Source organism: Triplophysa dalaica, chromosome 14 (genome assembly GCF_015846415.1).
Source record: "Triplophysa dalaica isolate WHDGS20190420 chromosome 14, ASM1584641v1, whole genome shotgun sequence".
In the NCBI taxonomy this organism is placed as follows: Eukaryota; Metazoa; Chordata; class Actinopteri; order Cypriniformes; family Nemacheilidae; genus Triplophysa; species Triplophysa dalaica.
Genome location: NC_079555.1, coordinates 11,108,168 through 11,117,178, shown reverse-complemented (window position 1 = coordinate 11,117,178; position 9,011 = coordinate 11,108,168). Strand labels below are relative to the sequence as shown.

Here is a 9,011-nt window from a genome sequence, read left to right as displayed (position 1 = left end):
AATGGATTTTCGTCAATTTCAACTCAGAGGTGGAGGGATTAAAGATGACGAGGGGAACTGGGACATCTATCTGAGGTTAAGCTTTTAGGGGCTCTTCTACCCAGGGGTGCCATGAGGTTTCTGGGCCACATGGCTAATTTGTACTTTGGGGCTCAAGGCCAGGAAAGTATGTAGTTCTAAAATCTTTTATTCCCTCCCACCCAGACACTTATCTAACCTCCCTCTTATAGGTTTTTGTTATCGATGTCATTCAAACACATTAAAATGTGTATGTTAGAGTTTGGTTAAACTTTACTCGTAACTTATTTAGATTTTCATGCACATGCAAATTCATTTAAATGTTTTTGCTTATGCAAATACAAACATATGTGTGGTAAGTTTTAAGGCAGACACATTACTGGCTACTCTTCTTTTGAAATCGATCGTTTCAAAACTAGGATAAAAGCATGGCTGGAAATGCGAAATAAAAGAGGTCGAACAATGATGCCTTTACATTCTCTTAAAATGTTCTATACCAAACTACAGATCATTATAAGTTTATCGATGAGAACGCACTGTTAGATAAATCTTGTAAATAATAACAAGTCATCAACTACAATATGTTAAACGTTGTAAATTAATTTAATTGACTTTTTGTACATACGTAATATATCAGAGTAGACAACTACTGCACTACTGAAAACAAAGTCTAAAAATCCCCTTTTTCAGGTTTTTGGGTTTCTTCACTTTCCTTTGTATTTTGCAGACACTGGAGGTTATCCAGCCATATATCTTACAGTTTCTAGATGGAAAATAACATTATTATGCAATATGGGACAAACTGGCATATGACTGAATACTGATATGAAAAGGCCTGCCTATTTATAATATTGTATATGCTATCTACATAGAATAAAACAATTATAATGACAAAAATACCCACCTTCAAAATTATCTTTACAAATACACTTTGTCTTCCTCAGTTCATATTACCATGCAAAATGTGTCGTGGTACTGCAGTCGAGTTTGTACTGAAAAAAGTGTCCACATGGCTGTGCTATACACTACTAAAGTGTATCTGCACTGTCTGAATCCTACTAAATTGTGAACGTGCGTGGTATCTTAATTTTTATTTAACGATTAAGCTTTTCATATAATACTTCCTTTACACCGAAACGTTTCCATTTTACCAGGCCTCCATGTATCAGACCACATGTCTTTGCAGACATACTTTTTTTAAAACCCGAGAAAATAGACGTAACTGCAGTCTGACGTCATGCAAGCACACCAAATCACATTACTTAAAGGAAATCCTAACCGTGCTGTGTCGGCGTACATAGATCAACACATTCCAAGTGCTGTTTACATCTTCAAAATGATATTGAATTCATTTAAGCTTTGATGTTTTAATATCTACATTATTTCTATGCTGCCCAATCTGTTTTTCATCATTTTGCAGTAGTGTGAACTGTTTTAGTGGCGTTGGCTTCTTAACACATCAGGCCGATCCTGAGTGCTCACCACGTTATATTGCGGACTTCGGTCTCTTTCATGCATTACTACTGACACTTGTGAATTCAGCCGTGCGCATGCGCAGTGCAATGTACGTGTGTGCGCGAGTAGCAGCCGGGCGTCGTGGTTTCGGTTGGCTGGGAGGAAGAGGAATAACGAATGTGGAAGCCAAGAAGAATTCCTCGTTGGCGAACGGCGCTTTGGGCGAGAAGTGTACAATATTCATAGGATTTCTGAAACCTTTTTACGGACTACACATGTTTGCTTTGGAAATTTAAGTTTCCCCACGCATGCCCGGCTCGGGTAAGGTAAGAGGCGTTCAGCGGGAATCATTAGTTTGTACGGTCATGTTTAAATCAACAATGCGAAGTGCCGAGTAAACTCAGGAGCCTTTGGACAGCTTTTAGATTTTGTCATGTTTTTTCATTACATGCAGAGGTGTACGTTGGGTAATTGAGCTTTTTAGGAACCGGGCTCTGGTCATTGTGAGGGATTTGGGATCATTGGGATGTCTTTTCATTAAGTGTTTAACGTTAGTGAAAATAACCGAGTCCTTCCTGATGAATCAGCGCGCATGCGTCAGCACTTTGTAGTTTTTACTCACCTGGAGTCAGTCCATGCGACAATAGTGAGACTACAAGTTACATACAATGGTTCCCTTGTTCCTAGGTAAATTTCTTAAAGCATCTTAAGACGAATGTTTGTCTGTAATGAGGTTACATTGTCTGAAGTTTCATCTAAGCAGTGTTCTTGAAGAAACCAGAGAACATTTCTTGAAGCCAAACATAAAGGTGCATAAACACAACAGTTGCTTTACAGTTAGTTGGGATTTAAATAAGCTGTTTCATATGAGTTTCTCATTTGTGACTGATATGGAAATGTACAGAGCAGAAAAGGACGCTTGCAGTAATGTTTTGATAATGAATATCTAGAAAAAGTCTTTAGTACAACTTTATAAAGGCCTTAATCTCGCTTTATATCTTTGCAGATGTCGTGACATCTTTGTAATTCTCGAAACAATAAGCGGTTTATCTGATTCATTATTGAATCATTCACTTTACCTGTTGTCATAAAAGGTAGGATATCAACTCTGTAGGTAATGTGTAGCTATGTAATTTAAAGTGAAGATATTGAAGATCTCGTATTAGAGATCCAGACTGTCATGTTCAAAGGTTTTATTTTGGTAAATTCCTTTTTCGGGGCCAATTCAGTCATGTTTAGATGACTGATACCGTTTACAATGTCCAAATTCATGTCTCATGCAAAAAAAATTAAAAAAATTAAAAATTAAAAAATTATTAGAGAGGCAAATGTGGACATCAGTCACTGCTGCTGTTGAAGTCACAAAGTTGGAGCCAATTCTTCTTTAAAGTAATAATTTAAAACAAAATGTATTTTTGTGAGTTGAATGCTGTTGTAAATCTGAATAACTGCTTCCAGGTGTTAGGCTAAAGTCCATTCTTCAGTTGCGCCCTATAAAGTTGCAATATATATTTGCGTGCCGGGAGAAATACTTGGAGTTCTTGAGGAATCTCAAGTTGTTTTTCCATCGGCTAACCAGAAACAACCCTTTAACTTCTGTGCAAAAACACCACTGCTTTCTGCAGCCGGCCGGTTGAGAGACTGCTAGTTGAAGGTGTTGAAAAGACAAACTGAGTTGAGAGTATGTCGGGATTGTCTGTGGGATTTGAATGTTGTCATTTGAGTCCCTGCTTGTCAGTTTAAGAGGGTTTTGGTGTTGTCATCGGAACACATATCAGCTTTCTGTCAGGTTTATCATTTGCACTTGGCCGAAAGAAACAACAGAAATTCGTGGTCTGGCAAACTTTTATTTACACAATTCAAGAATGTTTTGAACAACTTTGAAATCAAATATTTTAAACCTTAATTTATTAAGATCTTTTATCACAACACGCCCTTTGTAATGGATCAATATTGTTGGACAAAAGTCTGACTTGTACCCTTACATCCATTACCTGCATAGGACAAAAATATCCCTAAAGCTGCTCTCTCTCTCTCTCTCTCTCTCTCTCAATCTCTCACTCTTTCTCTCTCCGTCCCTTTCTCTCTTTGCTCTCTCATTCTGCCTGCTTGGCCAGAGTAAATATAGCATGCTTGGTTTTTTGCTTGAGGATAAACACAGATGTCGAATAGTCCTGTTTGCCACTGTGAACCCACCCCATGCATTTGTTCCTAGAGATATTGAAAGCAACAAAAAAGGTTCAATAATAACTTTCATTTGAATGTCATCATGATAACCTTAATGTTTAATGCAGTCGTCAAGTCCGTCCGAATCCTCATTGACCTATTCTCCGCCTGGTTTTCTTGTTTGGTCATAGCTGATAGAGTTACATTTAGGTGTATAATTAATTTGATAGCGTGCAAGGTTGTTAAATATTGAATTAGTCTTGAAATTGCACATTAACTGGTTGGAATTTGCATTGTTACATGAAAACTTGTCTTTCTTCTTCTTACGGTGAGCAGTAAAACGGACAATGTTTTAATGTGACACTGCATGGGAAATGTCATTTTATTATGAGACATTACAATGCTGCTCAACCGTAAGGCAGCAAGTTGTTTTGTCAGATCAGTGTCATGAGTTGTTGACATGTTTTCCTGAGAGAAAAACTAGCTGCCATGCTGTTTTTACACCTGTTTCACTTCGTCTCTCCACCTGCTCTTCTCCAGAACCAGAGAGACCTGATTGACAAGAGAGATCCCACAGAGAGGGAGTGGAGCAAGAACAAAACATGTCTTTAAAAAATGCCCCCCCCCGCCATATAAAAACAAGTCAGATGCGTAACTGAATAATAGGTAGCTGAAACTTAAAATTGACATGGACATTCTTAGGAAAATTTAGGTAAAAAAAGGTTTTTTAAAATATTAGCAACTACATAGAGTTTGGTGAGAGCTTGTGCATAAACAGTAGTACGTTTCCATTACACATATTATTGCGAAACTTAGGCAATATTTTCGAAAAACATGGATAAAAATATATTGCAGAATGACAGCATTTCCCTTAAACAAAGTTGTGCAACAGAAATGTGTTCTTCTTGTGATGAGTCACTCATTCCAAACTTCTTTGGGTTTAAAGGCGGGTTGCGATTTGCGAACCAGCGCCATCTTTAATGATCATGTCTTTCGTACATCACGTCATCTGCAAATGCGTATCCATTACAGTTTTGCAAAAGATTCCTAATTTCTGAAAAAAACACCTCAAGCAAGCGTAAAAACATTTTTGCGATATTTGGAAGTTTTTGCGAAATTCCGTTGGCCTTTTTTTCAACTCGAAATTTCAATTAACTCAATTTGAAGGGTAGACTAATGGAAACGCAGCTACAATTGGTATTCATTTGTAGAATTTCTTTATTAAACATTTTCTTCTGGAATTTTACATTGCTTAATGAAGTCGAAAACGTTTGTTTCTGAACTGTCCCTCTCCCTCAAGCATTATCAAAAGCAAGGTCGGTGGACAGAATCCTATTTTTGCTTATATTACAGCTGAGTGTGAATGTGCTCAAAAACATGTAGCCGGCTGCCTTTTGCCAAGTGCTCGGAACATGAAGTTGACATAAAGGCAAACTCATGTCCAGTGAGCTGAAGTGTTTTGCTTTTTAACTTCTATCTTTTGCGATGTCCTAACATACTATTTCAATGTCAGCTAATGTTCGATTCATTTTGTTGAAACAACTCGTATGTCAAACACTGAACTCACAAGACTCACTGACTGAACCCATCAAATCAGTGACTCAAAACACATCAGAACACTAGTGTGTTGAGACCCTTTAACAAGAGTGGTTAGTACGATTTAGTAATTAAAGTTTATTTATGACAATGTGTAGTAATATATAATATATAACTTGAATATAAAACAAAGTTTCTTTGAATTTATTTTGGATTTATTGGGCTCGCAAGTGTTAAAGAGCAAATATGAAGCGGTCTGTAGCCGACTATTTTAAAAGACAGAATGATACATCAACTGAGGTCATTATGCAAGGTCATAATGATTACTATAAAAAGGGTGCGACCAAATTGTAAGTTGGTGCTTGTGGGAAAAATGAGTCTAGAGCCCTGCAGTGATTTTAGTTTTACAGTAAAGGACATTGCACATTGAGTCGGAAATTTCTGCACGTTAAAAAATAAATACGACCTCACGTTGTGTTAATCACTGCCTCCAATACTTTCGTTCGTCACTAAAAAATTCTGACTGGATTCGATATTCAGCATTTTCCGCATCCGTAGCAAGCGTTTTGAGATGCGTTTTGACAATTCAGAGACACCGTACAAACGATTGCCAAATACGAAAAAACGTACGAAACGTGTACGAAATTTTGGACTATATGTGCAAAGACCTCTACACTCTTAAAAATGACGGTGCTTAAATGGTTCTTCACAGCGATATTTTTGTAAATGCTTTTCATTATGTTCTGTATGTAACGTGAAGAGCTTTCTAAGATCTCTCCTGATTTCTTAAACTTCTAGCCTAGAACCATTTGTGAATGTGGGAGTACTTGAGAGATTTGAGCTGGAAATGTTCTTTACCAATAAGTGTCTCAGAAGGGAAAAGGCTCTCTGTTTTATAGAGGATCTCAATGAAGTTAATGACACCAGATGTTTCAGACCCACACTGTTGTGGAAGTAGGCCATTCATTGTCCCTGGAGATCTCCTTGTTCACAACTTTCTGTTCTTAAGGAATTTCCTATTGATCTGGCAGAGCAGTTTATACTGTTCTCTCTGGAGAGGTGGGGTAGGAAGTGAGATGTCGAGAGGAAACTGTCAGAGCAAGTAGGGGATCCTCGAGAGCACGTTAAACGGATACGTGGAAGGAAGTCTAGATGAATGGACACAGTCTAGTATGTCTTCACTACCATCCCAGGTCCCCTGGGATGGTTTCTGTATGCAAACCAGACTGACATTCAGTAGAGTAGTTACATCTTAGAAAGATGACTTATGAACTAAGATCATTCCCTTCAGAACTAAATGAGATTTGGCCTTCATAGATTTCATCAAGTGGTCAGTTAGTCTTGTCTAGTCCTCCATCTGTCTCTGATTGGGGGATGTGTGGTAGCGGTGTGCGTCATGCTGGTTCGCTCCTTTTGCACTGTTGGAGAGGACGGTAACTCGGACAGGAAATGAGTGCAGGGGGATGACAGACCCATGAATCACCCCTACTTTCAGAAGATGGGTCAGGATCAAACGCAGGGTTTTAAAACAGCTCATGTTGCCTAAGTGAACATTGGAGGAAAAATGCAGTTACTCCCATGTCCTGTCACACAGTCACATATTTCAAGAATTTTGTTCATTTTAGGAATTTGAAGCCCATGACGAAGCAAAACACACTGTAAATTCAATTTTTTTTGCCATTTAAGAGTTTTTAAATGGAGTGAGATGGTTTTTCAGCGTAAGGCATTGGTAGTATTGTGTTTAACCGCTTGGATTTGCCTACAATTTTTTTCTCAGAAGGCACTCGCTTACCTCCTTCGAGGGCCCTAATGTGGTCAGAGCTCAAGGGCCGCAATTTTTTTCCATTCTGTGTAGTCTGTGCACACCCACACGCATATGCCAACACTCGTTTATGCAGCCTACACGCATTCCTGCATTCACTTCATCATTATATTGCAATGTATTTCATTTTTTACATCATTTTTCGAATGCCCTAGCAATATGGCCTAAACCACACCGGTGTAGCATGCCCACGCCACTTATATGGGATACCCATTCTTCAACGGTTCTGATTAATGTAAGTATTTTCGAATAACCTCTGGATTGCTCTGTCCTGCAACATTAACCTTGGAATTCATCCACTGGATTGATGACATGTAAGCCATGGCAGATATGTTTAGCTTTTGTAAGTTTCTGTTTTTTACCTTTATCTGTAGGCGTTCATGCCCACAGCGTCCTGCATTGAATTGTGGCCTGTTGATGTGCTATTTCTCTTTATACTTCTTGGCCTTTTATGTTCGACGTCTATGCACAGACCAGATTGAACAAATATAACTTCTATTGAGCTACGTTTGCATGAGTTTAACAAAGCCGCTTCCAGAACCGCTTCAAAGAAGTGACGCTGGTGCACTGAAAAGCACATCGGCTAGTAAAACACTCTGGCTGGTCGTGAGAGAGCCGTTTCTGCTGTGCATAGTCTCCTTTCTGTTAGCGTGCTGGTTGTGGCTCAGACAAAGCTGCAGATTGTTTCCAAAATGCGTGAACGCCCGGATTAGGGTTAATATTGACGCCCGTGCCAAAAGCACCAAGGGCCTCTTTTCTTGCCACTGTTACAGACTGGAATTTCTTGACAGGAAGTTGTGTATGCGTGTGTTACAGTGTTTGTCTGGAGATTTGTATGTGTTCTTTGTAACTGTTCATAGCTGAAATCCAGCAACTGTAGAGTCATTGTTTTAATGCTAATTCCAGTACAGCTGCAGCATGTGGTCAATCCCAGAATGCCGTTTCGTTTTCAACATGCCTTTTTCCATTACAAGAATTGAATTGAAGGCGGCAAATGCTTTGTTTCTATGCATCTTCTGTGAAGTTCTATGCATTCTCTGTACCTTTTGTGTTTTAAAAAATACAGTTTTGCAAGGTTTCAGAAGGACAGCAACAGATTTTTTGTTTTGTTTGATGCATTGTCGTAATCTCCACTGAAACGGAAAGAAGGGATGGGCATATTTAACGGTCCCTCCCCATTTTAAAATAGCCAATAGTGTTAAGTTTACCTCACAGTCATGTCATTTTCCGAGATGTCATAAAATTATGTCAGGGATTGGCGGAATGGACAAAATTCTATTTCACAGAATGAGTTATTTTATTTCACGTTAACAATATCCCATTATAATTCCATATATAACACCTAATTTTTCTTCTATTTATTTCATTTCACTTCTCACCATAATTGAAATTTAATTATGAAAGTGAACTAATAATATCAAATTTAGTTCTGATAATCAGATTTATGATTTATTTATATTTATCTTCTTGCTATAACTATACAGAAGAAAGATAGACAACATTTATAACAATGAAGTATGAATATATATGCGCAAACAATGAGAGTACATGTATATGACCTGTATTATAAACTGGTGTTCATGAGGTCTGTACTGTAGGTCTTCATCGCTCTTTACTCTCGTTTAGATACGGATTTTAGTGATTCTGTTCATCGCAATTTATTGTTAAAGAGTGTTTGATGTGTCTTTGTTTTGTATGAAACTGTGTGTCGCTGTCTAGACCAAGTCTCCCTGGAAGAAGAGACAGTGAAGTCTCAATGGAATTTTCCTGGTTAAATAAATAAATTAAATTACATTTATCCCGCAAGAACCCGCGGCGCCCAGCCCTAATTGATATCATAAAAATCTTGATCTGTATAGTTTGAAATGTGAGACTATCTATACGTTTTATAAACTCAGTTCTTCCAAACAATGTTTTGGGGTGTACTGGTTCATTATGTATGGTTGAGGCTAATATATTCATACTAAAAGCCTAAAACTGTCATTCTGATTTCATGGGTACCTAAAATTCCATA

At 38.0% G+C, this 9,011-nt stretch overlaps 1 protein-coding gene across 4 annotated transcripts in view; it reads left to right on the top strand.

The window, feature by feature from the left end:
• Positions 1–1,608: 1,608 nt before the first annotated feature.
• Positions 1,609–9,011, top strand: part of sipa1l3 (signal-induced proliferation-associated 1 like 3) — a 59,236-nt gene continuing 51,833 nt past the window's right edge. For 3 of the 4 annotated variants that reach the window (XM_056765933.1, XM_056765934.1, XM_056765931.1), the window contains exon 1: positions 1,609–1,799. The gene's annotated coding sequence lies outside the window, so the exon portion shown is untranslated. The remainder of the gene's footprint in view (positions 1,800–9,011) is intronic. The other variant, XM_056765932.1, reaches the window with a different exon arrangement.